Genomic DNA, 25,861 nt, shown 5'->3' on the forward strand with positions numbered 1-25,861 from the left:
GGCTTAATGATCCTAGGAACAAAAGTAACAGATTTACCTAGAAAGGAGGTACAAAATGAACAACAACCTTTCTAACTGTCATTGCACTTTAACACAGACTTTGAAATTCTTCCTTAAGAAGGTTGTTTATTTTCTACATCCATTCAGTCTCTGAAACTGACAATGCAATCGCCAATTACAGTGGTGACTTAGAGATGTCTACATTAGTGATTCTCAATGGGGGTACTGCCGCAATGATCTCTTTACCTTTACAGGTACCATGGGATGCCACACATTATTAGCACTGTTAGGTGCACAAACACCTATTTATTTGTGTGATTTTTAAAAATTTATATGGGAACTAATATCTCAGGATTCATAGATTAAAATTAGAGGCTGAAAGGGAACTCAAGAGATCATCAGGTCCATCCCACCTGCTCTGAGGCAGGAAAGATTGCTGGGGTCAGATGATGCCAGCAAGCTGTATGTCCGGTCATCTTTTGAAGATCTCCCATTAGGTGCCACCTCTGGGAAGAGTCTGTTCCAGAGTCTGGACACATGAACCATAAAGAAGTTTTTCCTTCTGTCTAATCTGAAGTGATCTTTTCTCAGTTTATGAACATTATTCCTAGTCTTCCCCGGGGTGCCTTGGTGAACAGATGTTCTCCCAGCCCCTGATGTTCTCCCCTTATATACTTAAAGGCTGACACAAAGACCCCCCCGAGTCTTCTCTTTTCCAGGCTGAATAGTCCCATGTCCTTCAGCCTCTTCTCGTATGGTCTGTTCACCAGACCCGTAATCATTTCTGTGCCCCTCCTTTGGACTCTTTTCAGCTTCTCTACATCCCTCTTGAAGTGCAGCGCCCAGAACTGGATGCAGTACTCCAGCTGCAGCCTCACCAATGCTGAGTACAGCAGGAGGATAACATACAGAACAGGAGGATAATATAGAGATCCCCTAAACAACATCCAATTCTAGCATTACTTGATAAGTTGCAGCTAAAATAGGAAGGTATGACAGGGCTTTCAAAAGATGTCCAATGTCAGGCTCTGGCATGCCTGAAGAGGGAGAGAGTTCCAGAGCTAAGGAGCAACTACAGAGAATGACATCCAATGTATTTTCCCCAAGCAGACTGATGGTTGTTTTCAGAGACCTTGCAGTGGGGTATAAGGTCAAAGGTGGTTCCTTAGCTACACAGGGCCCAGACTATTTTGGGCCCTATAGATCAAAAACAGCTCCTTGAATTACTCCCAGAAAGCTACTGAGAGCCAATGTAGATTCTGGAGTACTTAAGCTATATGTTCCTAGTGATCCAACCCCTTAGAAAGTGGGCCACCACGTTCTGTACTAGCAGAAGCTTCCAGATGGTTTTCAAGGACAGCCAATGTAGAACACATTACAGTAGTTTAGCCTTGAAATTACAAAAGCATAGGTGATGGTGGCCAGGTCAGAGTCTCAAAAAAAGGGTTACAACCTTTCTACCAGGTACAGCTAGTGAAAGGCACCCTTAGCCATAGCCACCACCTGAAGATCCAAGTGAAACAGAGGATACAAAATAAAGCAAAGACTGCGAACATGAATGACAAGGGGAAGTGTAACCCCATTGATGACAGATGTCCCAGTCCCCCACCCACTATATGATTCATAAGATAAACTCAGAGATTTCAAAAAGGAATCCTGAGTGTCAAAAACGTTCCAGCCTCCTATGGTCTTTCTGAATTCTTTACAACAGAAGAACTTTTCAATTATTTTTCTGTAGTCAAAAAAAGGGTGAAAGCTAAGATCTGGCATTTCAGAAGGTGCCTAAAAAGACTGAGAAAAATCATAGATGAAGAAATTTGTCTTCCAGCAAATTAAGTTTATTTAAATGTACATTTCATTTTTTTCAATTTTAAGTTTGTCAAAGGAGTAGTAGTCATGGGTTTAAATTGCAGAAGGGAAATTTAAGCTAACTATTTCAAAGAACTTTCTAACTATGAGGGTGGTTAAGCACTGGAACAAATTACATAGAGAGGTTGTCAAATCTCTGTCACTGGGAGTTAAGTTCAGGTTAGACAAACATTTGTCTGGGATGGTTTAGATGGGGAAGTTCCTGCCCTGGGCAGAAAGCTGAACTAGATGAACTCCTTGGGTCTCTTTCAGCTCATTTTTTTTATCTGATTCTATAAAAGAAGGTTTATTTTCAAGGGAATGAGGCAGAACTTTTACTACTAAATGCTCTGTAAAACTGGCTGACACAAATTAACAGGAAGATTTTTTTTTTCATTTTTAAGCTATCTAATGCATCTTAAATAATAAAAAAACCCGGTTATTTTTCTATCTTTAAGCTTTCCATCTCTCTCCAAGCTGAGCATTGATGAGTACATGAATAAATGACATCACCTTGTATAGTACAGTTTCTAAGTAACTTCACAGGACTTAGATTTGGGAGAGAGAATTTTAATTGTATGGGCCACTGACACCTTGTTGCATTAAGTGGTTAGAACAGAAGGTAAGAATTTGTCTTTAGCTCACAGGAAGTAGGAAGGAAAATGAAATGGATTTAAGAGTCAGTTTGAAATCATCTGTTTCGTGCAACAGCAAAAAAGCTCAAAAAGGGTTATCTTTTGCAGTCACCACATAACAAATTTTAACAGAATAAGGAAAATATTTTTATTCCCAAGGCTACTCTTCTGGCTTTATCTCTTTTTCAGTTCTACCTAGAATCTTCTTCAAGACCCTTACTTACCAGATTTAAAGAAACTGTGCACTTAGTCTTTCTGTTGCTTTCATTTTTGTAGAAGTCCCTATGAAGTATAAATTATGTAATGGCTCTATGACAGCATGTGATCCCTGAGCAGTTAACTTATTGGTCTCTAGCTGCCATTCTTGGCAATGTTCTCCCTATTATGGGTATGGGTTTTTGTTCCCATTATGCCTGTACTGGTAGGGCAAAATGGAGCAGCCCTTGGAACTAAGGCAGCTCATAGGGCACCAATGTGGCACAGTGGGGATTGTGAGGGAAGGGAGTCCCATGCTGTACTATGCAGTATGTCAGGGAAGCCACGTGGCACAACAGTGTGGGAGGAGCTCAGCATGGAGCTTAGGAGATATATGGCCCTGGGCCACTCAAAAGTTGGACAGCTCTGAGTTATAGCATCACCTTACCATGAAATACAATAATAAAATTTCATCACCTAAGGAAAAAGCAAATTAGTAGACAAATATTTTTATGGGTAAAATTTAGCTAAGTGAAGAATGCCAGTACATGCATGATAAACTACATGAGTTTATAGCAGGACAATTTTTATCTCCAGATTTGATGGTATTCATGCTATTTCAATTTATTGCTTAGGATAATCAACCAGGATGTGGGGCACTAAGTTTGGTTGCATTCTCCTTGTCAGAGGATTTGAACTTACATATTCCACTTTCCTGAAAAGTTCTGTACCAACCAATCTATTGGACACCCTGGGCTGTTCTCAATCTCATCTAAATCAAAGTGTGAGAGAGAGGGTGCACTTTACTGTGGAGCTAATTAGCTCCCCAGTAAAACATCACTGTCTACACGTGAGCCCATATTAGGATATAGTAAACTCTGCTGTAGGGTAGTACTGTCCGAGACAAGTATCATCTTACAGCAGAGTAAGATGATACTTATCTTATAGTGTGGGGCCTGCCTGCTGGCTAGTCCTGCACTGTACCATCCTTGTGTCCCAGCCAGCCCCTCTGCAGCACAGTGAACTGAGTAAGAGCAGCTCTGGGCTGGCAGACTGACCCCCTGGGTCCCCTGCCAGCAAGGGCTGCTCTGCCCCAGCTCAACCTGCTGCAGTCCTGGGTGTATGTTTAAATGCTAAACCCACGAACAATAAACTCTGGCATGAACTGCACTGGAGTTTATTGCTCTGTGCTAATTGCATATGTAGATGCATGAAGAAAGATTAGGTAGATGACCTGGGATGTGGTACCTGGATTCCAATCTGTGTTCCAGTGACTATTTCAGCAACAAGTGGAACCCCATCAGGATGAGAGATTAATAGCAAGCAACTCCAATATACTCTATAGTAGGAAATGAGAAGATGTAATCTCAAATACTGACAGGCAGAGGAATATATGTGGGGCTCTGACTTTCTGGGTTAGTGCCTTAGTCACCAAGCTATAAGGTTAACAGGCACTACCACCTTTCCTCCTACACATTTTTTGTGAATACATCTAGAAAACAAAAAGTTTATATGCACAGCCTTCTATGAGTCACATTTGGATGAAAACAGCAGGCATGGTGGCCCCTGCTGAGGCCACGAAATCTGCCAGGTTTCAAGGAGATAGGTGCACGGGTTTCTGGGAAACTCCCTCAGGCTGCTGACAAGCAAAACTCATGACAGGTGTGACTTTGAGTGTGTGTTAAGTCATGCCCTTACTGGTGCTGGGGCATCTACACAACACGGTACTGTGCCCAATGAGGTCTCCTCCTCCCCTACAGCCTCATGCTGGTCCATCACTTTAAATAACAGGTAATAACTTAGTAAGCAAAACAGTAGCAGTAGCAGCACATCTCAGGCAGCCGAATTGTCACAGAGCCTTTCTTTCTTTTCCTGCAGGCAGGGCTATTTCTGGGGTGGGGGGGCAAATCAGGGCAACTGCCCTGAGCCCCGCACTTTGGTGGACCCCACGGATATGGGCGGAGTGGCCATGGCGAATCTGAGCCACCACTGCTGGCTTCGCATCCACCTGCTTGCTACCCCCTGCCACCGCCAATGGCAGAAGCAGCTTCTTTGGGCCCAGGGTGTGTGGGATCAGAATGGGGGCGGGGCCCCACATGAGCTGATCTACCCTGGGCCCCACACCCTTATGGGTCTGCCTGCAGGAGCTTCTTCTCCAGCAGCTGCTAGACAACTCTCCCTGCCAGCCCCAGCCCTGGGGCTGAGATTTTCCCAGGGCCTTGTATCCTTCCGGTCAGCTGACTGGGGACAGGTGCTAGGGGTGTTGGGCTAAGGACATGGCACTGGAAGACAAGGTTCTTTGTGTCAATCTGATATCTTTTAGTAGACCAACTGAATAGTTACACAAATATATCTTATCAAGGTTTTGGGTTGAAAAACCCTTTATCAGGCTGATAAAGCACTTGGAGTTTGTGTGTGTGCTGTTCCTGGATAGAAGGAATAGTAAAGAAGCCAGAGGCTGGCATGCAATGCAGACAAGAAAGCCAGTCAGTGAAAATGGAAATAGAGGCATCTAGGGGTGATGGACAGGCTGGGGTGGGGGAGAAGGAGGGTGTAGTAGCACAGGTAACAACGGAGAGGTACTTGGGGAGTCATATGTCTGGCAGGTTGTAGTGTGTCAGAATTCCAATGCCTATATTGAGTTCATAATTTTCTGTACGAAGGAGGTTGATTGGTTCATGGGGCCAATATGGTCAAGGCAGTCCACACAAGTTCCACCTTCTTGCCAGGGATGCCTTTAAGGGGGACAGGGCTGCCAGTGTTGGTGCCAGCACTACCATCAAGCTCATTTCAAAATGCAGGAAGGTAGCAGGTTATTTACACTGGAGCATCAAGGCAGGCAAGATGCTGCTGGAGAAACAGGCAGAGCTAAACATCCCACAGCACAAAATCATGCAGGATGTGGAGACTAGGTGAAACTCCACATACCTCATGCTCGAGAGGCTGGTGGAGCAACAGAAGGCTGTCCATGAGATGCTCAGGGAGATTGGGAACAGTGGTCCCCTTAACACAGCTGAATGGGATACCATCTCCCAGATCTTGGTGGTCCTCAAGCCCTTCCTTGAGGCCAATGAGAACCTCAGTGCTTGTCCCTGCTGAGCTCCCATTTCAGGACGAACTTGGAGGTATGAGCTGGGGCTATGGGGAAGGAGGACACCCCAGGTCCTGGGCATTACCATTAAAACTGCACTCTGCTAGGGTCAGGAGGCCTGGTAGGACTGTTGGTGGCATGGCAGCCCCAGGAAATGCCAGGACGAAGGATTTTCTTTGTGAAAGATGGGGAGGAGGTGCCATAACCTCCAGCTACAACATGCACACACACAGTCCTGGCTAGGGAAAGCCCAGACCCATCATGTCTTTGACAGATCTGAGGCTTGCTGGTTGCAGTGGAGTTGTGAGGCTCTAGATGAGCTCAGCTTAGCCGCCTGGAATGCCCTGAACCCATGGGTGAGCTCATTCTGTCCAAAAAGCCACCCCTGCACCAAGTGGTTCATGGCATCCATGATCTCTGTTGCTGTGTGGGATTCATCCATCACCTCGGCTTGAAGGAGAGCCCACCAATGTCCTGACTGGTCGTGCCAGTGTCATGTGAGGGAGTGGTATGCATGTGTTTTGTTCCCTTGCCCCAACTGATTTTGGCTCGGCAATGCAGGTAGATAGCATATGTGGGCTCATCTGCCAGCTCAAAATGATCCCAGGACACACTACCCACTCACTTCTGGAGTTCAGGTGCATGTGTGGATGCTGCCTTTTCCTTCTCCTCAGCAGGCAGTTGCACAGCAACAAGAGGAGCAGACTTAGCTGAGCCACTTGACACCACAACCTCTACCTCATCCTCCTCCGAAGTGCCTTTTGGGGAAAGACACCTGGTTCTAGGGGGAACTTGAGGGTATGAAGCAAAAACTAAGCTGATTCCCCCTCCTTCCCCTGAGTTTCCCTTGATATGGCACTCAGATCCAGATGCAGATCCAGCTCTTCTGGCACTGAAAGGCTCAGCATGGGAAGTGAAATGGGGGTGGAGGAGACTGTCATGCTGCTGCTGCTCCCCTCTCCTTGCTGCCTGTAGAACTAGTGGAAGCCTCATGCCTGCTTGTTGTAGCAAAGAGGCTGCACCTCAGTTTGGGGGACTTACAGCTCTCCCTCTACCCCCTCTTCTGCCCCTCCCTGAAGGCTTGCCAGCTGCCTTTCCAGCACACTCCACGGTGTTTCATAGTGTCTTGTCTTTGCCTTGGTGTGCTGGAAAATCTGTCTCTTCTTCTGTAATGTTATCTGATTTATATAATATATGTAGATAAGATAATTGTATGTATCTGAATCTATGTAATGTCTGTCTGTATGTAATAAATAAAATAAAAATATATAAATGAATGTATGTGTTCCTATATACATTCTATGTTACAATATGCAATGTAATTATGCTGTGCTTACCTGCACAGTGAATGGAATGCACACAGAGAGAAAGCACAGATTTGAAAAGAATCAAAATAGACTAACAAAAACAAAAAGAGGATTTTGGGGGAGGCATACATTGAAAGGAATCAATGAATATACTAATAAAATAGAAGGTTAAAGAAAGCAAAAAGTATTAATGAATCCCACTTGCTAGGAACAAGCTAGCAAGTAGGAAACGATAGCTTTTGTTACCTGCTGCTGCTGAGCTGCTGGAAGACACAGCTCAGTAACTGACCCCAAGGCAGAAATCAGCTCAGTTCAAACAATGCTGCTTTTTATGCTGTTTTTTCATCCCTCCCCCAGAGCTCTGGGATTGGAAGGGACCTCAGGGAAGGATCACAGTCACTGGAGAGCTACACAGTCAATATCACAGCAGTCCTTCCCCACTCTTCCCCTCTCCCTCTCCTTACTTTCTGTTTCCCTACAGGCAAGCTCAGCTTCAGCTTCAAAACTCAAAAAGTTCTGACACTTTTGAAATATTTTGACTGGCCTCATTTAATTTAAGGCTGTTTTGAAGCCCTTTATTTCATTTTAATTTCACTGTTTCAAGCTCAAAATGAGTTGAAACAGTGTCAAAATGAAACAGCCAGCAAATTTTTGCACAGTCCTATTAGGCACCATATATTAGATATATAGAAAACCTATTCACTCTCTGATCGAAGAATGTATCTTGGAATATGCCTAGTGCTAAGCAGGAATGTGTGTTTCTTGTTGAATAGAGATGCTGTTCAGAAGTGAGGCTGTTTCATCCATTTAGCTTCTTTCTCATGATAGAATTCTTTATGGTAACACTTGCAGCTGATTTTCCCTTCAAAACCTAGATTATATATCCTAAGAAGAAAGTGCAGAATTCTTGCAGAATTTATAATCGTATAAATTATACAGAAATTATGCAGAAACTTTTGTCCTGAAACTTTTGTATTTACAGTAAAAGTTCTGTTATCCAGCATCTTACAAGCCAGCATGCTTCACTAACTGGCATGCCTGCTTGTAAGATAAAGTGAAACCAGAAGTGCCTACAGTGGCACTTCCAGTTTCTCTGAGTCCCCATGGCTCAGGGCAAAGCAGCCTGAGCTGCTGAGCCCCCACAGCCCGAGGACATAACAGGCTGTGCGAGACCTGCCTCCCTGCGGGCTCTGTGGGAGGGGCAGCGATGCTGCAGGAGGGGCAGAGGGATGCTCCAGATGCAGAATGAGAAGCGGTGGCTGGGGTGACTCAATTAACAGGCATATTTTGTTATCCAGCATCCCCCATTCCTGGGGGATGCCGGGTAACAGAGCTTTTACTGTATTTCAATTTATGCAAAATCTTGCCTACCTATTACCTTAAGAGCCTCTGTCAGATACATAGGAAATAACCCAGCTAAAATCAGCAGCAAAGCCACAAACACCTTGAGTAAACTTATTCCTAAACTTAACTTTCTCCAGCAAACACTAACATCTTTCCTTATCAAGCTTCCATATTAATACAAACACTTGGAACGAACCGATACTTAGTTCAATTTAATTTGTGAGCTATAGGAGGGGTAGATGGGTGTGTGCATACCTTTGTGCACACCCATGCAGAATCAAGAGTTTGGAATCTAACTTAAAATCTTTTTTTTGTGTTAAATTTCTTGCCAACAAAGAATGATCTTTGTGGTCCCGCTGCATTTATTACTGATTTTCCAGAGTGTTGTGCTATGAACTCATCCTACAAACTCTTAGCTATGTGGGGAAAAAACAACTTGAGAAAATAGTCCTGTTCCCCTCAGCAAAACTATTCAAGGAAGTCAAATACTCATTTTCATAAGTTTATAAAATTAGACATGAGAGTAATGTGAGGTGTCACAAGAATGAACTCTGTTATATGCAATTAGTTGTATGTAGGCCTTTCACCTTAATGTATAGATCGAAGCAATGACCACTGCAATAAGACAGTAATTAGAATTAATTTCGACAGTTTTTTCTGATGCTTCAAGCAATTAATTACAGTAATCAGAACGCCAGCTCTAATGAGTGGTAAGAACTTGTGTTCTGCAAAGTGAAAAGGTATTCAGTTAATAAAATTTAATTGTAATTTTCCAGCATGGGTAGAGGACAATATAGGGTATGATTCCTCTTTGGAGTTACTTGGCTTTCCTGCTAGCATAAGCTGTGTAATTTTGATTCGATTCACACAGAGATTCCAAAAGTGTATTCCACAATGGGAATTCACATGCAAATCCAATATAATAACACAATGCAACTTGAGAGCTGGCCTCTTAATCTCTTCTTCACATGCTAACTACTAGCTATTAAAACACAATAGCCCATATGTTTTCTTTGTAGCATATAAGTATTTTTCTAAAACAAGGATGTCAGACAAAATTTGAGTGACATGAAAACACATTAATATGATTTAATTCTGCCATACATTATCATGCATGTCCTTACAACTATTCTTCCCAAGAGCCTTGTCAAGAAAAGAGCCAATAATCAAAAGCCTGGTCAAAGGGAAAAAAATTACTTCATAGGAAAGATTAGTTCAAAATCCAAGTTCTGTCTTTCAATGAAAATCCTTTTTGTCTGAAAAAAAAAATTCCCCAGCTCAAGGGGGTCCTAGGGCTTATTAGTCTGGCATCTAATTCTAGTGTTTCTCTTCTACTCCTTTGCATATCCTAAAAGGTATTAGCTTCAATGTATCAACCAAATCCAAAGAAAATTCCACTGTTATACAGTTAAATCATACTTATATACTTCTAATTAAATATTAAAATAAAATAAAATAAAAATGTTTTGGTCTCTTGATCATTGTTTGTTTTAAATATTGAACAGAGCTAATAATTTTAAATATTGAACAGCTAAGAAGCTGTTTTCAGGTTTTCATAGTCTGTCATTTTACATTTCTTGTACACCCCAAATTCCCACACAATTCAATAAGATTCTGAGGTTCATAAGGTGCATACAAAATAGGCTATCAAATTTTAGCTGGTGTCTGAATAACAGTATCAAGCTATTTAATAACTGATACCATTCCTCCAAATTTTCATTTAGAGGCTTGCAGATTGTAGATCAGTATTTATGTTACAAACATTAGTAGAATGATAGTTGAAATCTGGTATTAAAACTACTTGCATTACTTAGCAAACATTTCATTTCTAGCCAATGTAATTAAACAAAGCAAATGATTTTTTGCAGTGGCCATTCTGGAGCCACATACCTTCTAGCTTTGGGACTTCTTAGAACTATAATGGCAGAAATCCTCCCAAGTACAATTGTCTACTCAAAGCTCTTTGTATCATTTAAGACAAAATTTACCCTTGTGATTGAGCTTGTATATGTATTCATCATGAATATAGAAAATTCAGATTATCCTGAGGTTTTTCCAGGCTTCTTAATTTGTAAGTACCGTATTTACTCAAGTATAAAATGAGTTTTTCCCCCAGTCAGCATGAGGGAAAAAGCTCCTCTTCTTACATTCACATACACTAACCTCACTAAATACATTGTCTCTCACTAAACTGATGCCAAAAGCAGCATGTGCTTCATAATGGAAACCAACTATGAAACTGATTAAAAGCAGCCAGCACTAAGCATGACTATAAAAAACATGGTCTATATTGGGCAAATATACTAATGGGAACCTATCACAAGCAGAGATTAGTGGAGCCCATCTGAATAAGATACATTATAGTGCCCATTATACACAGCCTCCCTCAGTACCATCTTTTTCAAGTCATGCTGAGCCACTACATTGAACACAAATTGAATTCCTCTTTATTTCCACGGCTGAGTTATGCTTTTCTTTCCCATTTCCAATGGTTCCTGTTTCTTCACTAGCCTTAAATATGTGTCAAACATCACCAAATGAGGCCTCAAACAGTTCACCCAGAATCCCTCTGTAGCCTGCTCTCTCAGACTGGTACATAAGATTAGAGGTGGAGGTGGAGGTGGAGCCAGACCAGGTTGCCCTGAGTCTTATCTGTGTATACATTTTTGAAGCATTTCAGGTCTCATAACAAGAATGCCCACTTCCAGTGATGAGTGGGGGGCTAATTAGCACATAGATCCTTTGGCGGGGGGGGGAAGGGTATCTAGAGTACACACACATACTGAGCAGTGCTGAATTATGGGGTCACCATGGCTTGAAACACTTGATTCTGTTATGGCCCTGCCCAATGAACTATATAGAAAATGATGAGCATTTTGGCTTTGGACTAATTTCATGCATAGTTTGTACCAAAGCAGTTTTTCTAGTCGCACCGAGGAATAACTGTGTTTCTGGCATGGAGCAGTACTCACGGATATCATGTATAGTAAACCTACCACTTGCTGGTCAAGTGGGAAGATCTTGGCTTTATGCTCACTTCATGGAAGGGAAACTGCTCCCTAGCTTGTCCCAGGGGCCTTATTGCTGAGGGCATGTGAAACTCTGGGGCATCTGAACCCCAAGCCTCCAGGCTTGGGGCTGCACATAGGATGCCTGCCAAAGGATTTGGAAACATATGAAGCCCCAGGTGGGGTGGAGGATGTTTGCCGGCAGTAGGGCCACTAATGGTGCTTGGCTGATTCAGGGATTTGGAATTGATTTGACTGATTTGGATTGGAACACAAAAACATCTCTTAAAAATTGTGCTATTTATAAAGTGCTGCTTAAACATTTATTTATGGAGTACCTGTGTTAAAACTTGCAGCAGTTAAAAAAATGTTAAATACATCAATTTGGATAAATTAAATTACTACAGATATATTTATTTCAAGGTCAGTGTTTTCAGATTTGCTCCTCACTTTTATGTACTCAGGAAAGCATAGTCTGACATTAAGGTGGGGGAGGAGGGGAAGAGGCTGCAGGGGGGGAAGAAGTTGGGGGCACAGAGGGCAAGGGTGGCATCTGACCCCTCAGATTTATTTTCCCTGCGTTAGGGGGAAAAATTCAAGGCAAACTTCCAATAAATTAGATTCTATACCTGGAAAATTATTTTTAAAATTATAGATTTTCATATATAGAATCTAATGATTTTGTGATCATCTTATAGTCAGGGTCATCTTAATTTCTAGTAAATATGGTAAATGGCATGTATAGGTTTATTTGCTTTTTGACAGGGATTTAACAGGAAAATCATACGGACTTTTAAAAAATTCTCTATGGATGACACAGAATTTGGAAAAAATATTTCAAATACCTTATAGTACCTGGATTTCTTTAAATGTGCTGCCCACGTCATTTTCACACTTGGTATGCATGCATTCAGTATGTGCAAGATTAAGTTGTATTTAAGGAAGTACATATGCACCAACTATTAAAACCATGCAAATGATCACAGTCATTCAAAGAAAGGCTTCTGTTTTTACTAGTCATTTCTGAGTACTCTACCTAGTCTAAAGCTCTAGAGCTACACTGCTGCTGATGGTTTTTTTCTTCTACAAACAAATCTATATATATCTAGATAGACAGATAGATAGATATCTGGTGTACAGTTATAGATAGATAGATATCTCTATATATCTAAATATATAATTTATATATTTCTCTATATATCTCTATACATATCTATATATAATTTGGTAATTTAAATTTTTGTCAGATAATGTATATATTGTTTATAGAAGAAAATACATCAGCAGCAGTATAGCTGTGTTTGTGTGTAATTACCTACCTATATATCTACAGACAGATCGATAATTATAATTTAACGATAATTACATGTTAATTACTAGTATAACAATATACGTATAATTTGTTTATAGATAGATAAGTATAATTGCCCATCAGTTACCATCTTCAACCATTAAAACAAGAACACTCTTTTGCATACTTTTGCAGCCACAACATGCCTTATCTATTTGCATATGAAAACAGCAGAAATTTTACTGTTACTGGCCTTTACTATTGTCTATTTTCATGGTTCTGTTTATGTGTAGGCAAGGGTTGGAGGCAAGAGGAAGGTTGATTGCAGGGAACTCAGTGATTGGGTTAATAAAACTGCACTTCTGTCCAATATGGCCTATGCTAACCCAGTGTTGCCCACAACAATAACAAATGTTATTGTTTCTACCATTTTCTTTATTCTGGCTTTCAAATTCAGAATAGCCATTTCAACACTGGAGATGATACAAAACAGCATAACAAGTGAAAATAACATTATAGCTAAAATTTTCAAGAATAGTTGTCTAAATTTGGGCTCCTATATCCTTTGCTATTTTATAAAGTATTAAGTCAGGGGTTTTCAACCTTTTTTAATGTGTGTACCCCTTTTGCCTCAAAGTTTCATTTTATGTACCCCTTAATATTTTTTCTTGTTTTTAAGTGGGGGGGTGTGCAGATCAAGGTCCCCACAGGGAGGGAGGGTATGGGGCTAGGGCTGGGGCAGGGGCAGGTGCTGTACAGCTGGGATAGAGCGTGGGATGGAGTCGCGAAAGTGGCTCGTCTGGGGGTGCAGCGGGGGGGGGTGTCTCCCAATGCTGTGTGCACCCTGGCAGAGGTGCAGGAGGCACATGCCCCACAGATTTGTGCACAGGGTGGAGGCAACTGCTGGTGCAGGTAGACTCTGCACCCTGCTGCCTCTGCCCCAAGAGCTGCACAATGCCATATGCCTTCTGCCACCAGGTGGGCAGGAGACAGGCACACACACACAGGTGCAGACACAGACACACACACATGCAGATGCAGACACAGACACACACAGACACCTCCCCCAGCAGATAAGTGTGTATGGGGGGAAGGGGCAAGACAGGAGAGAGGGAGGAGGCTGGGGGGGGCAGATGGATACCCCCACACTGCAAGAAGGACAGGGGCAGGGGTGAATGGGACCCAGGCTGGGCAGGTCCTGGGACAATGGGAGCTCAGCAGCATGTCAAGAGGCTGTCAAGGGAGCGGCTGGGGGCAGGGCTGGAAGCAGATTAATCAAGCACTAATTCAATTTACAACAACCACTTTCAGGCATCTGCGCAGAAATTTGCATTCATTGCTGCCAACTGCACCAGGCCCTGTGCCACTTTTCCATGGCTGGTTGCACATGTGGTTCTATGAGCTGCTGATGGGCCTTGTGCTCAACCAATTGCATGCTGCCAGGGGAAAACACACTCCCTCCCCGCCCCCGCCCGCCAGGCAGACCCTCACAGCTGCGCTGTAAGGGGGTAGCGGCCAATCAGGAAAGTGAGCTGGGGTAGGAGGCGGGTAGGCACCACGGTGTGCAGTGTGGAGATGGCAGCACCTGATACGCCCCTCCTTCTTCCCCGGTAAGAGGGCAAAGTGTGGGAAGACTGTGGAGAAGACGCCACTGCTGTACCCTGGGGCTCCCTTGGTCCCCGCCTGCCTGCCAGCCTTCCTGTGTGTACCCGCTAAGACCTTTTTAAGTACCCCAGGGATATGCATACCCAGTTGACAGCCCCTGTACTAAGTCTTCTGCAGTTTTAAATTAAGAAATGGTAAGATACTTTTGTCTCAGCATTTGTGAAAGCCAGGCCATCTATTCATGTGCTTAGAGATGGAGTTAGGAGTCCAATATTAGGCAGTGATTTTTCATATGTCCGCATTTATGAGGAATGAGAAATCTTAAGCAGAAAGAGTAGAATTCAAGTTGATTAACTGGTGAAGAAATAGAATGTGAAATATTTGACCCCTATTTATCATATCTTCTTAATATCTATTCCCATCATATATTATGAAATATGCCTCTGTGCAAAGGGCTTCCACAGGGATTTTTTTTTTCACCCAAAATATTAAGTCCAGTAATACCATAATAATTTACCTAATATGTACTGTTCTTATATTACAATGTTTCCATGCTACTTGATTCCCCTCATAGCCAATGTTCTGAAACAACTGCAGCTATAAAACAATAACGCACATTTGTCATTAACCATTTTTAAGAGTCATTTACTGCACTGTAAAAGCAGGCCACAAACTCACCCACTGAGGGTGAGACTTGAGTATATGAAAAAAGATAGGTCACCAGATACACACCAAAGAAATCTAGTGTTTTAGTCAACTTCCAGGAAGGTGACTCTAATGTCAGTGGAGGAGTAAAATCTAAGGCTTCACCTGACCACCAGGAAAAGTATCACATTTACGCCTGATTAGTTATTGTGCAGTAACATATGTGTAGATATCTTACTGAGCAGTGACACTGTGTATACACAGCATTAATTCACTTTAAATGCCTGCACATGTAGATGCTGGGCTATTCCTGCTTACTACACAGTAAATTTAAGTTATGTAAATGCACCTATAGATGTGCCCTCTGTGTGGTTTATGTTTTCAAAAATGCCATGGCAGAGAGAGAGAATTTGTGAAGAGATATCCTGTAAAAATCCATGAACACATTGCTAGAGTGAACAAATCTTGCCAAAGTATTGTATAGGCTAAGTACTGGCTTAATGAGTGATTCTCAGCCAGGGTATCAAGGCCTCCTGGGGTGCCTTGAAATCCTTTCAAAGGTGCCGTGGGTACCACACAATGTTACCACTGTTAGGTGTGCAAACATGACTCGCAAGATAAATCCTAAGTTTTCACATAAGAAACCACAGTGTTAAAAACATTCTAACTAGTTTTGATCTTTCTGAATTCTTTGCAACAGAAGAATTTCTGTATTATTTTTCTATAATCAAAACATGAGGGAAAACAAAGAATCGGTATTTGCTAAGGGCTGTCTCAAATGTATTGAGGGATGCCTCAAATTTATCAAAGGAACAACAGTTTGGTAGGCTATTCCAGAACAGGCTACATGTCATTTACAATCATTATGATACATTTTTGAGGCAGTAATTTGCAAGCAAAATGCATGTGGCTAAATCTACAGATCTCTGATCCAGTACAAGACCAACCGTGCCTTTTCTGTAGATCTTTCTCCTAAGAACATATAGAAAAACTTTTCTGTAGGTGAATGTTTCTTACAAGTATAAACAGTTTCACATGGAGGCTACTGGCAACCTTTTAAATGGATATGATACCTGAACTATACGACACCAAAAATCCATCACTCATGAAATCTTCAACACTTTGGTTTTCTTTTTCATCTTCCCTAAGGCTAGGGGCAGACATTACACATAAATCAGTCTAAGTGATAAGAAACTGGTTTAAACCCATAATAGAACAGATGTTCAGTACACATAAACCAGTTTGAAAATGGCTGAAATTGGTTTGAGATGAACATGGTTAAATGTAGTATCAGACTGAAGAGACTTGGGTCATACTGGTTTATGCAATGTCTGTCCCAGACTCTTTGCTGGTTTAAGTTAAATTAGATTCCCCTGGCATCTCAGCATGCCCCCTGTGCTGGGCGGGGCTCTCTGCTCCACAGCAGGGCTGCCCCCTCCCCTTTGCTCCCTGGCAGCAGCTCTGACAGAGACTTCAGATGTCTGCCTGGCTTCCACTCTCCACCTCAAACAGGGATACCGCCATCCCCTCTGCCTTACACAGACACACACCATTAGCTAGCACATTATGTGCAGGCTACAGTCTGTGCTATGGCAGACAGGACAATAGCAGAATCAAAAGGTAGCTTGTAAGAAACACTGTGTTATCAATACTCTGCTGGGTTGGTCAGGAAGGGGGGGGGGCCCTCCCTAATTAGAGCATCCTGCCAGGGCCTGGCCATGCCCCCCCCAGCTCAGCCTTGTGGGAAGGGAGGGCTGGTCTAATGCCCCCCACCATCTAGCCTGAGATACTGCAGGCATGTGCCTGCATTTTTTCAGTCCAGAGGGGCTGTTACAAACTGGTTTAACCTAGCCAGGTTAGACTGACCTGAAAAGACTGAATCAATGCAATCTCAGGTTTTTTGAATGTCTGTCCCTTGCCTAAGAGAGCCAACGATTAAAACCCATGCAGACATTATCAAATAGAAAATAGCCTCTCCTTTTGACTCCTGTAAAAGTGACAGTAGTGCCATTCATTTACATTAAAACTACATTTACAAGTCAATATCGGCTATTAACTTGGAAACAAAGGGACCTATTTCCCCTTCAAAATATTTTGTAATTCTTGTCTATACAAATAAGTATTATGTTCACACACTGATTGGAAAAGCAGCCCACTATGTAAGTGTACTCTGTCTCTCTGTAGATTAACTGTAATACTCCCAATGTCAAAAAGCACTTCAAACAGTATAAACATATGGAAAAGTGACATCTGAACACACACTAAACTTATGGAAATAAAAACTGAAAAATTATAAATAATCACTTAGATACCTCAAGGTTATACCTTCATTGTCTCCTTGGCCACAATAAAGATTTTCTGCCTTCATGTAAATGAAATTAGGGGGCTTGTTCCAATATTTATTGATATTGAAGAAAATCTTTTTATTGACTTCAGTGGCACTGGATCAACCCTTAGGCACCATATCATTAATAAGGCTACACACTTATCACAATCTTGATACCCAAGACAACCTACAGTGTGACTCTTCAGAGTGTTTTTTGCTCGTAAAAATTATCATCACAAGTTGCAAAATCTGCAAGACTTTTTAAAAATTATGATACAGGCATATGATTTTTTTCCACATATTTGCTGTGACATATAACCAGCTTTGATAATTCAGAAAAAAATAGTAAATTATATATAGGAAATGAAAAATAAGTTCCATGTACAAATTTAAAACCGAAAAATCATTTAAAATATTTTAGCCCCACATCTGGGCTCCTATTTAATCATCACTCCAACGTCTGACATATCAGAGATAATTCAGGCACATTAGAAAAAAATGTAGGTTATGTTTGTATGCTTTATTTACTCTGTTCAGTGGAGTCATGTGAAACCTTATTTTGAAGGCAGCCATGAGATCTCAAAACTCTGTGGAATATCTGAGATGTGATTCAGTATAGAATGTTAAAAACAATATGACCAAATTTACCATAAAATCAGATGTTTTAGAATCTGACAGTAGCCATTTTGATTTAGAATAAGAACACTGCAAATAGGGTTGTAACAAAGTAATTAAACAAGCTTTCAAAGGTAAGGGGAGAATATATAAAAATTCACTTATCTCTAATAACGTGAACAAGAAATAAAACTCCTGTGTACAAAAAAAATACTTTGTATGTTCTTACACACTGTCCTATGTCCTATGTCCACAGCCATATGTCCTGTGGCTGATTTCCTATTCAGAATGCCACTTACTTATGTAGGATTCATTGCTGAATTACAGTTGGTATGAACCAACATGTCAGCATACCGTGATATTAATCTCCAAAGTATTCAGTCATTTAACAATAGCCTTATTATTCCATGGACATGTACATTCAGTGTTTGTGCCCATATTCTGCCATTTCATTAAAATACTTTACTTTTAAAATAATTTTGTATCTACAATATAATGTAAAAGTATCTCAGAAATTACATCTCTAGTAATAGCAAAAGAGAAGGGGAAAAAGAAAGATGAAATCCAACTACCACCAGAGACTGTGAACTCAAACTGATAATTTAAACCTAAAGCATTTTATAGAGTTCACACAGAGGGCATTGGAATCAAAAGTGTGAGTGAGACTTTTTAAGTTCACAGAGCTGCCTTTCATTATTTACAAATTATAAAATTCCAGGTACTTTGGTGTCTATAATAATAATTCTGCAGCTGCTAATATTACAGGTTTTCAAAGTTATTTTACATTTATATGTAAATATTTTAGGATCCATATAATACAAATGCCTCAGTTTGCTCAATATTTCTCTTCTATTTCTTTATCTCTAGGGTTAGAATGTCAGCTTTAGTAATTTACCACGGACTGAATTTTGACATGAACAGTGCAAGGGTGAATATTTTTCTCAGGCTGCAATTTTCCAGGACAGAATATTATTATTATTTAGACTTTTTTTTTAATATACGGAGAACATTTTACACTCCACCCCAGAAGGCAAAACTCAATGTCTAGTGTTTCTAGAGATTTTTGCCTTATTCTGTTCAGTATATTTTTTAAAAGATTCTTTATCTCCCTTTTTTTTTGGCAACCATGTAACACAGAGACATCTTAAATATAGGGTGGGGAAATACATTCGACAGGCAATTAGTCCCTGATATCCAAAATACTTTCTCCCAGCTTAACTTTAGGTATCTGAAAAGCTCCATTGAGCATAATGGGCTTACTTACATTTGTCAAGCTAAGCAACTGTTTGAAGCTCTAGGACTTTAAAGTGCTATAAATAGCCCACTATTTGATTTTTTTTAAAAAATATCTTCTCTATAGTCCTGATTCAGAGAAATATCCATGTTTAAGATAGCTCTGAAACATGTTTCCAGGTGAATGTGCTTTGGCATTTTCCTGAATCAAGACCTATAACAACTGTAACAATTAACTTTGAAAAGGTGCCTCCCTGCTGACAAGTACCTTAAAATGTCCACATTCAGGGTTCCACAGGACAAACTGTGTCAAAAAAATTTGGTTAGATGAATTGTTGGGTCAAAAATTAGAGCAAATTAAATATAGAACATAGTTACATGGCACCATGCAGTGACATGCAGAGGTACCCACGCTAGCTCTCCAGGAGCTATCATGTGAAGCAGAAGCAGTATAGCCTATCAATTCAAGTTAGATTGTGATCCTCTGGCATCACAGCTTCCTTTGTGGCCCCTTGCATGGAGGCGTGCAAGCATTTGATCAGTTCTCAGCTGTTCCGGCGGGCTCCACTCCTGAGCTCTTCCAGAGCCGAGCCAACCCAGCCCTGCTTCCAGCCATCTGTCAGCTGCAGGCAGGCAGTGGGAGGAAGGGAGGCATGTGTATCCCCTGCACAAGCCACGGGGCCCGGGCACCTGAGTCCCCAGGCTGTGCCCTCGTGTCCCATCATGAAGAACCCTACAATGTACACACAGACCTGATGCTGAGCCCAGGAGAACTCCTGTGCTTGGGCAAAGTTCCATGGACCCCAATCCTGGCTCCCACACACCCAGTTAGGGACCCCTGCACTCCTGAACTTGGGCGCAGCACCATAGACCCCGACCCTGGCACCCGCGCACCACATTGCAGAGGCCAGAGTCAGGCACCCTGCCACCTGGGCCTCAGCATGAACCCTACTCCCTCTCTTCCTCCTCCACCAAGCAGGAGCCAGTGTAGGTGGCTCATCTTTGGTGTGTTCAGGTGGTGGTGGGGCACAACATTGGGACTGGGCCAGTACAGAGGCAACCCTGTGGCTCAGAGACTGTTGGTAGTTACTGAGCCATGGGCAGTTACTGGCATGCTGCAAGACTTTTCTGGCCCATAGCTACAGGGTCATGGAGTACTAGGGTGGGGGAGTAAACATCCAAGCTGGGGCAAGCAGATGAATGCCCCTGGAAATTTCAGAAGCAGGTGGGGCATGGCCAGCTGTCTCTGAGTTGCAGGTAGAAGACACTGGAAATTTCCAGGTTGAGGCACATGGCACTTTCAGAATAGCAGGAACGCTGGAAGCCCCTGGATAAACTGAGGCACATCTCTTCCTCAGTCTGCATTTCCCCTGCGGCCCAGTGTGTGCTCCTGGGAGCAGGGGAAGGGGAACAGTATCTGGACAATCTGGACTGTGGGCAATACTGTCTGTGGCGCAGGGCCAGAGAAGCCTGGGTCAGGAGATCTATGGGCCAGTGCCAGGACATGGGCACTCAACACTTCACCTGGGCTAATTAATCTCATTTTTGCCACCATAAAATTTGGGGACAGCACTATCTTACAGCAGCAAAAATAACTGCACCTAAACACACATGTAAATGCTAGGCAGTCCAGGTAGCAGGCCTAGAGCCCTGCCTGCCACTTAGCCACAGGGCTCCACACACTGAGGCACTCTTGTGCCCCAGCCAGGCCCTCCATTACCTGACACTGCCTCCCAGAGCCCAGGGTTCATCCTCCAGGCCCTCTGCCAACCCCGGGCTGCTCCACTCCAGCTCAGACTGCTGTGGTCCCAGGCACAGCATCTGTACATGTGCCCTGGACCATAGCAGTTTGAGCACCTACACATGCCATTAAGGCATCATGATAAACACCAGCTGGAGTTTATCACATCGCCTTAATGGCACATGTAGATGCACCCACCGAGCTCTGTATTACCTAAAAAAGATGGACATAATTGAACATATTAGCTTCACTGTCCCAATTCTTCGTAAATTTCTTTTCTGAGGAAGGCTCATTAATTCTAGGGAATAAAGATTAACCCTAGGGAATAAAGATTAATCCTAGGGAATAAAGGCGCTAGGTTCTGAGCCTTACATGTCAGAAGCTGGCATAGTTCCATTGAGTTCAATAGACTGTGCCAGTGTACACCAGCTAAGGATCTGCCTTGGGAATCTGCCTTTAAGGTACCTTCAGTAGGGCAGAGGATATAATATGCTTCTGTGCTTTCTGCTGGTCATCTGACACTTCTAAGAATCCATGAGCCTTGGATGAGAAAAAATCTTAATGTCTACAAAACATCCTTAATCAGGGAGTATGCCAACTTTTCCAAAGAGAAACCCTACTAGAGAGCTTTCCATAATAGAAAACCCATGCTGCAGATTCCTACACTCATCCTTACCCCACAGTTTGTGCTGCAAAGCAGCCACCAGAGAATCAGAGAATCATAGAAGTAGGGTCGGAAGGGACCTTATAGATCTTCAAGTCTGATCACCTGCCAGAGCAGGAGAAAAACTGGGCTCAAATGACTCCAGCCAGGTAGGCATCGAGACTCTTCTTAAAGACCCCCAGGGTAGGAGCCAGCACCACTTCCCTTGGAAGTTGGCTCCAGATCCTGGCCTCCCCAACTGTGAAGTAGTTCTTACAGATGTCTAATCTAAACCGACTCTCCAACAACTTGTGGCCGTTATTCCTTGTTATGCCAGGGGGTGCACAGAATTGGACACAGTATTCCAGTGTCACCTCCTTGGCCCTACTTGAGATGCACCTGTGGATGCACGACAAGGTCCGGTTAACCCTGCTAACCGTGACCTCGCACTGTCGGCCCATATTCATCTCGGAGTCAATAATGATTCCAAGATCCCTTTCTGCCTCTGTGCTCTCAAGAAGGGAGTTTCCCATCTTATAAGTGTGCTCCTGGTTACTACTGCCCAAGTGCAGCACCCTGCACTTGTCAGTATTGATACGCATCCTGTTTGTTAGCCTACCCTTGTAACCTATCCAGGTCTTGCTGCAGTCTTTCCCTCCCTACTAGTGTGCTCACCTCACCCCAAATTTTGGTATCATCAGCAAATTAAAACAGCTTGCTTTTCATCCCATCATCCAAATTGCTGATAAAGAAATTGAACAGCGTGGGCCCAAGGACCAAGCCCTGGGGGACTCTGCTGCCCACTTCCCCCCAGGTCAAATATGACCCATCCACCACCACCCTCTGAGTATGACCCTTCAGCCCATCTGCAATCCATCTTACGGTGTAGGCATCAACGCCACAGTTGCCTAGTTTTTTAATGAGGATGGGGTGGGAGATGGTGTCAAAGGTCTGGCTGAAGTCCAGAAAGACTATATCCATGGCGACACCTGCATCCAGTGTTTTTGTGACCTAATCATAAAAGGCAATTAGCTTGGTCTGACATGACCTGCCCCTAATGAAACCATGCTGGTTGCCTTTAAGCATCATCCCGGCCCATCGCAGCCTGAAGCCGGCCCATCGCAGATGTGTTCCTTGATGATCTTCTCAAAGAGTTTCCCTAGGATTGAGGTAAGACTGATGGGCCTATAGTTGCCTGGATCCTCCCTCCTCCCTCCTCCCTTTTTTAAAGATGGGGACCACATTGGCTATCTTCCAATCATCTGGCACCTGGCCGAGCACCACGAGCACTCATAAAGCCGTGCCCAGGGCCCTGCAATAACCCCTGCTAGCTCCCTCAACACCCTGGGGTGAAGAGCATCTGGACCCACTGACTTGAACACATCCAGCCTCTCCAGAAACTCTCTAGCCCTGTCCTCCCCAACCTGAGGTCTGGAGGCGTTCCCCTCAAGTCTGTCTTGCATCACGGTGGGAAAGTCCCGGTCCCTGGACAAGAAAATGGAGGTGAAGAATTGGTTAAAGAGGTCTGCTTTCTCCTCTGGTGCAACCACCAGATTGCCCAGAGAATCTCTCAGGGGCTCCACATTTCCCGGTGCTTTCTTCATCCTCCCTATATATTTGAAAAAGGACTTTTTATTATCTTTGATCTTGGACGCTAGTCCTAGCTCTATGTCTACCTTAGCTTTCCTGACAGCCCCCCTACAGGCCTCAGCAGAGGAGGTATACTCCTCTTTGGAGATAGCACCCCCCTTCCACCGGTTGTACACTGCCTTTTTGGGAATCAGGCATTCCCAGAACCCCATGGTGAACCAGGGGGGCTTTTGGGCACTCTTGCCCTCCTTGCTTCTTGTTGGGATGGTCACCCCTTGGGCCCTGAGTATCGTCTCCTTAAGGAACGACCACTCATCTTGGGCACTGAGTTCCCCTGCCCTCGAGAACCCCTCTCCCACTAATCTCCTCAACTCATTGAAGTTGGCCCTCTAGAAGTCTAGGGCTACCGCCTTGCTGCAGGCCCTTGACACCCTGCGCTGGATGGTGAATTCCAGCAAGCAGTGATTGCTATCACCCAGGTGGTCAAGAACCTGGAGTCCCCTTACCAGGTCATCGCCTGTGGCCAGGACCAGGTCCAACAGGGCATTTCCTCTGGTGGGACTGTGCACCTCCTGAATTAAGTGGAGGTCCAGTATCTCAGCCAGGAACCTCCTGGAATAGTCCGACCTGGCTGACTGTTCCTCCCAGCAGATTTCCAGGTAATTTAAATCACCCATGACAACTACATTCCTTGGCTTAAGTGCCTCTGCAAGCTGCCCAAAAATTCCCGGTCCAGCTCCTCCCCTTGGTTGGGGGGTCTGTAGTAGACCCCCACCGTTAGATCCCTCTCCCCACAGCCCCCTTGTATCTTGACCCAGAGCACTTCAGCTTGCCCCTCCTCTGACCCCATTCTGCTGCCAGAGGATGTGTATTGCTCCTTGACATAGAGCACCACACCCCTGCCTTTCCTTCCTTTTCTATCCCGCCTGTAGCCCCTAACTGCCCAGTCGTGGGATGAATCCCACCACATTTCTGTAAGCCCTATTATGTCCGGGTTTGAACTGGCTATTCTGAGGACAAGTTCCTCCTGTTTATTCCCCATACTATGAGCACTGGTATATAGGCTTTTAACGCCTTGCCTAGCTGCGTGGCCTTGCCCGTCACTGACTGAAAAGTGGTTAGAGAGCCAAAGGATTAAGTGATTTAAGACAGTCCCTAAACAGATTCTTCAGGCATAGCAGATCTAGAGCTGCTTAAAGAGATACCAGCTGCTTTTCTGAAGTAGCCCTTGGAGTGACAGGCAAGCTCCCACAAGAGGAAGTTAGTAAAAGAAATGATACTGACACATTTTGTAACCCCTGTAGAATCATCTTAGCCCTCCTCCCAGAGGCAGGATGTATGCTATTCATTTGTTCTCCTAATAAAACTATTTTGTTGCCATAAACAGAGTGAACACCAGCTGGCACCCAGTTTATTAAACCACATTCTGCTGGAAATTGTTTATAATTTGTTCCTGAAACTTATACCAACTACTGTTTGCAGCTATAGCAGAAGTGTTTAGCTGATGCAGTATGAAATACAGTTTCTCAGAGGAGCCATTCCTCATGTCCTGGGATTTTTTTTTAAATATCTCCGTATGGTATAATTTGGCAAAAGCCAAAATAAAAGGAGGGGACCATTCAAATGTATTTTGATGGCCACAGGGATAAATTTTCTGTGGCAGAGATGATGTAGCAATATCCTGAAAAGAGATTAATTCCATCAGAGAAGTTCCCTCCCATTGTCTGTTGCTTTGGTTGCAGAATTACAGCCAGCATTTTTCAGAGCCCTCAGGAGCAGTCTCATGTATATCACTGGCTACATGTCCCTGAAAGCTCATCAAACCCAATATGATTAGGTTCTTAATTAAAATTATTTTGATAAATACAGATGTAGATCATTCTAAGTATAAGATCCACTCCAGCGAACCATCTCACTACTCAGCATTATATACAAACTCATTGAGCACATAATCCTGAATAGAACAGAGAACATCACTGACCCCCAGCTCCCAAAAGAACAAACTGGCTTTTGGAAAAAGCAGTGTACCACTGACCACATTATATTACTTAAAGCTGACACAGAAAATGGATCTGAAATGAGGCAGAAAACAGCCGGGTCTTTACTGACCTTACAGCTGCCTGTAACACTGTATGGCACCCAGGCCTCAAATATTAACCGCACTCTACAATACTTGACCATAAGCTATGTGCTTTCATTGTGAACATGATCTCCAGCAGATAATTCAAACTCACTATTATCCAAGGAGAAAAAAGCAGACCACAAACTCTGAAGAATGGAGTCCCCCAAGCGTCAGTGCTAGTATGAATACTTTTCAATGTATATACAGTCTGAGGACTTCCGACATACATCTAAGTGATACATGTACACTAGTGATGTCACCCTAGTAGCCCAAAGAATTGACATGATAGAACTGAAAAGATACTGAGTACTGACATGGAACTCATTGCTGACTATCTCCACAAGTGGTGCTTGAAGTTGAGCATCAATAAATCAGTATCATCCCACTTCCACTTGGACAGTCATCGTGCCAAGAGCATACTGAATATCAGAGCAGGCAACTAAATCTTTTCCCATGCGCATACCCCAGCACCTAGGAGCCACATTAGACCAGGGGCGGACAATTATTTTGGGCAGAGGGCCACTTACTGAGTTTCAACAAGCCATCAAGGGCTGCATGACAGGCAGCTGAGGGCAGATTAATATTATTTTTCTAAATATTTTAGGGGCCCCAAGGGCCAGAT

At 43.1% G+C, this 25,861-nt stretch overlaps 1 protein-coding gene across 10 annotated transcripts in view; it reads right to left on the reverse strand.

Moving 5' to 3' along the window:
* RBMS3 (RNA binding motif single stranded interacting protein 3) overlaps positions 1-25,861 on the reverse strand; it is a 1,078,291-nt gene that overhangs the window by 490,908 nt on the left and 561,522 nt on the right. The gene's annotated exons all lie outside the window — the stretch shown is intronic.

Source organism: Crocodylus siamensis, chromosome 5 (genome assembly GCF_052110815.1).
Source record: "Crocodylus siamensis isolate JL-2025a chromosome 5, ASM5211081v1, whole genome shotgun sequence".
In the NCBI taxonomy this organism is placed as follows: Eukaryota; Metazoa; Chordata; order Crocodylia; family Crocodylidae; genus Crocodylus; species Crocodylus siamensis.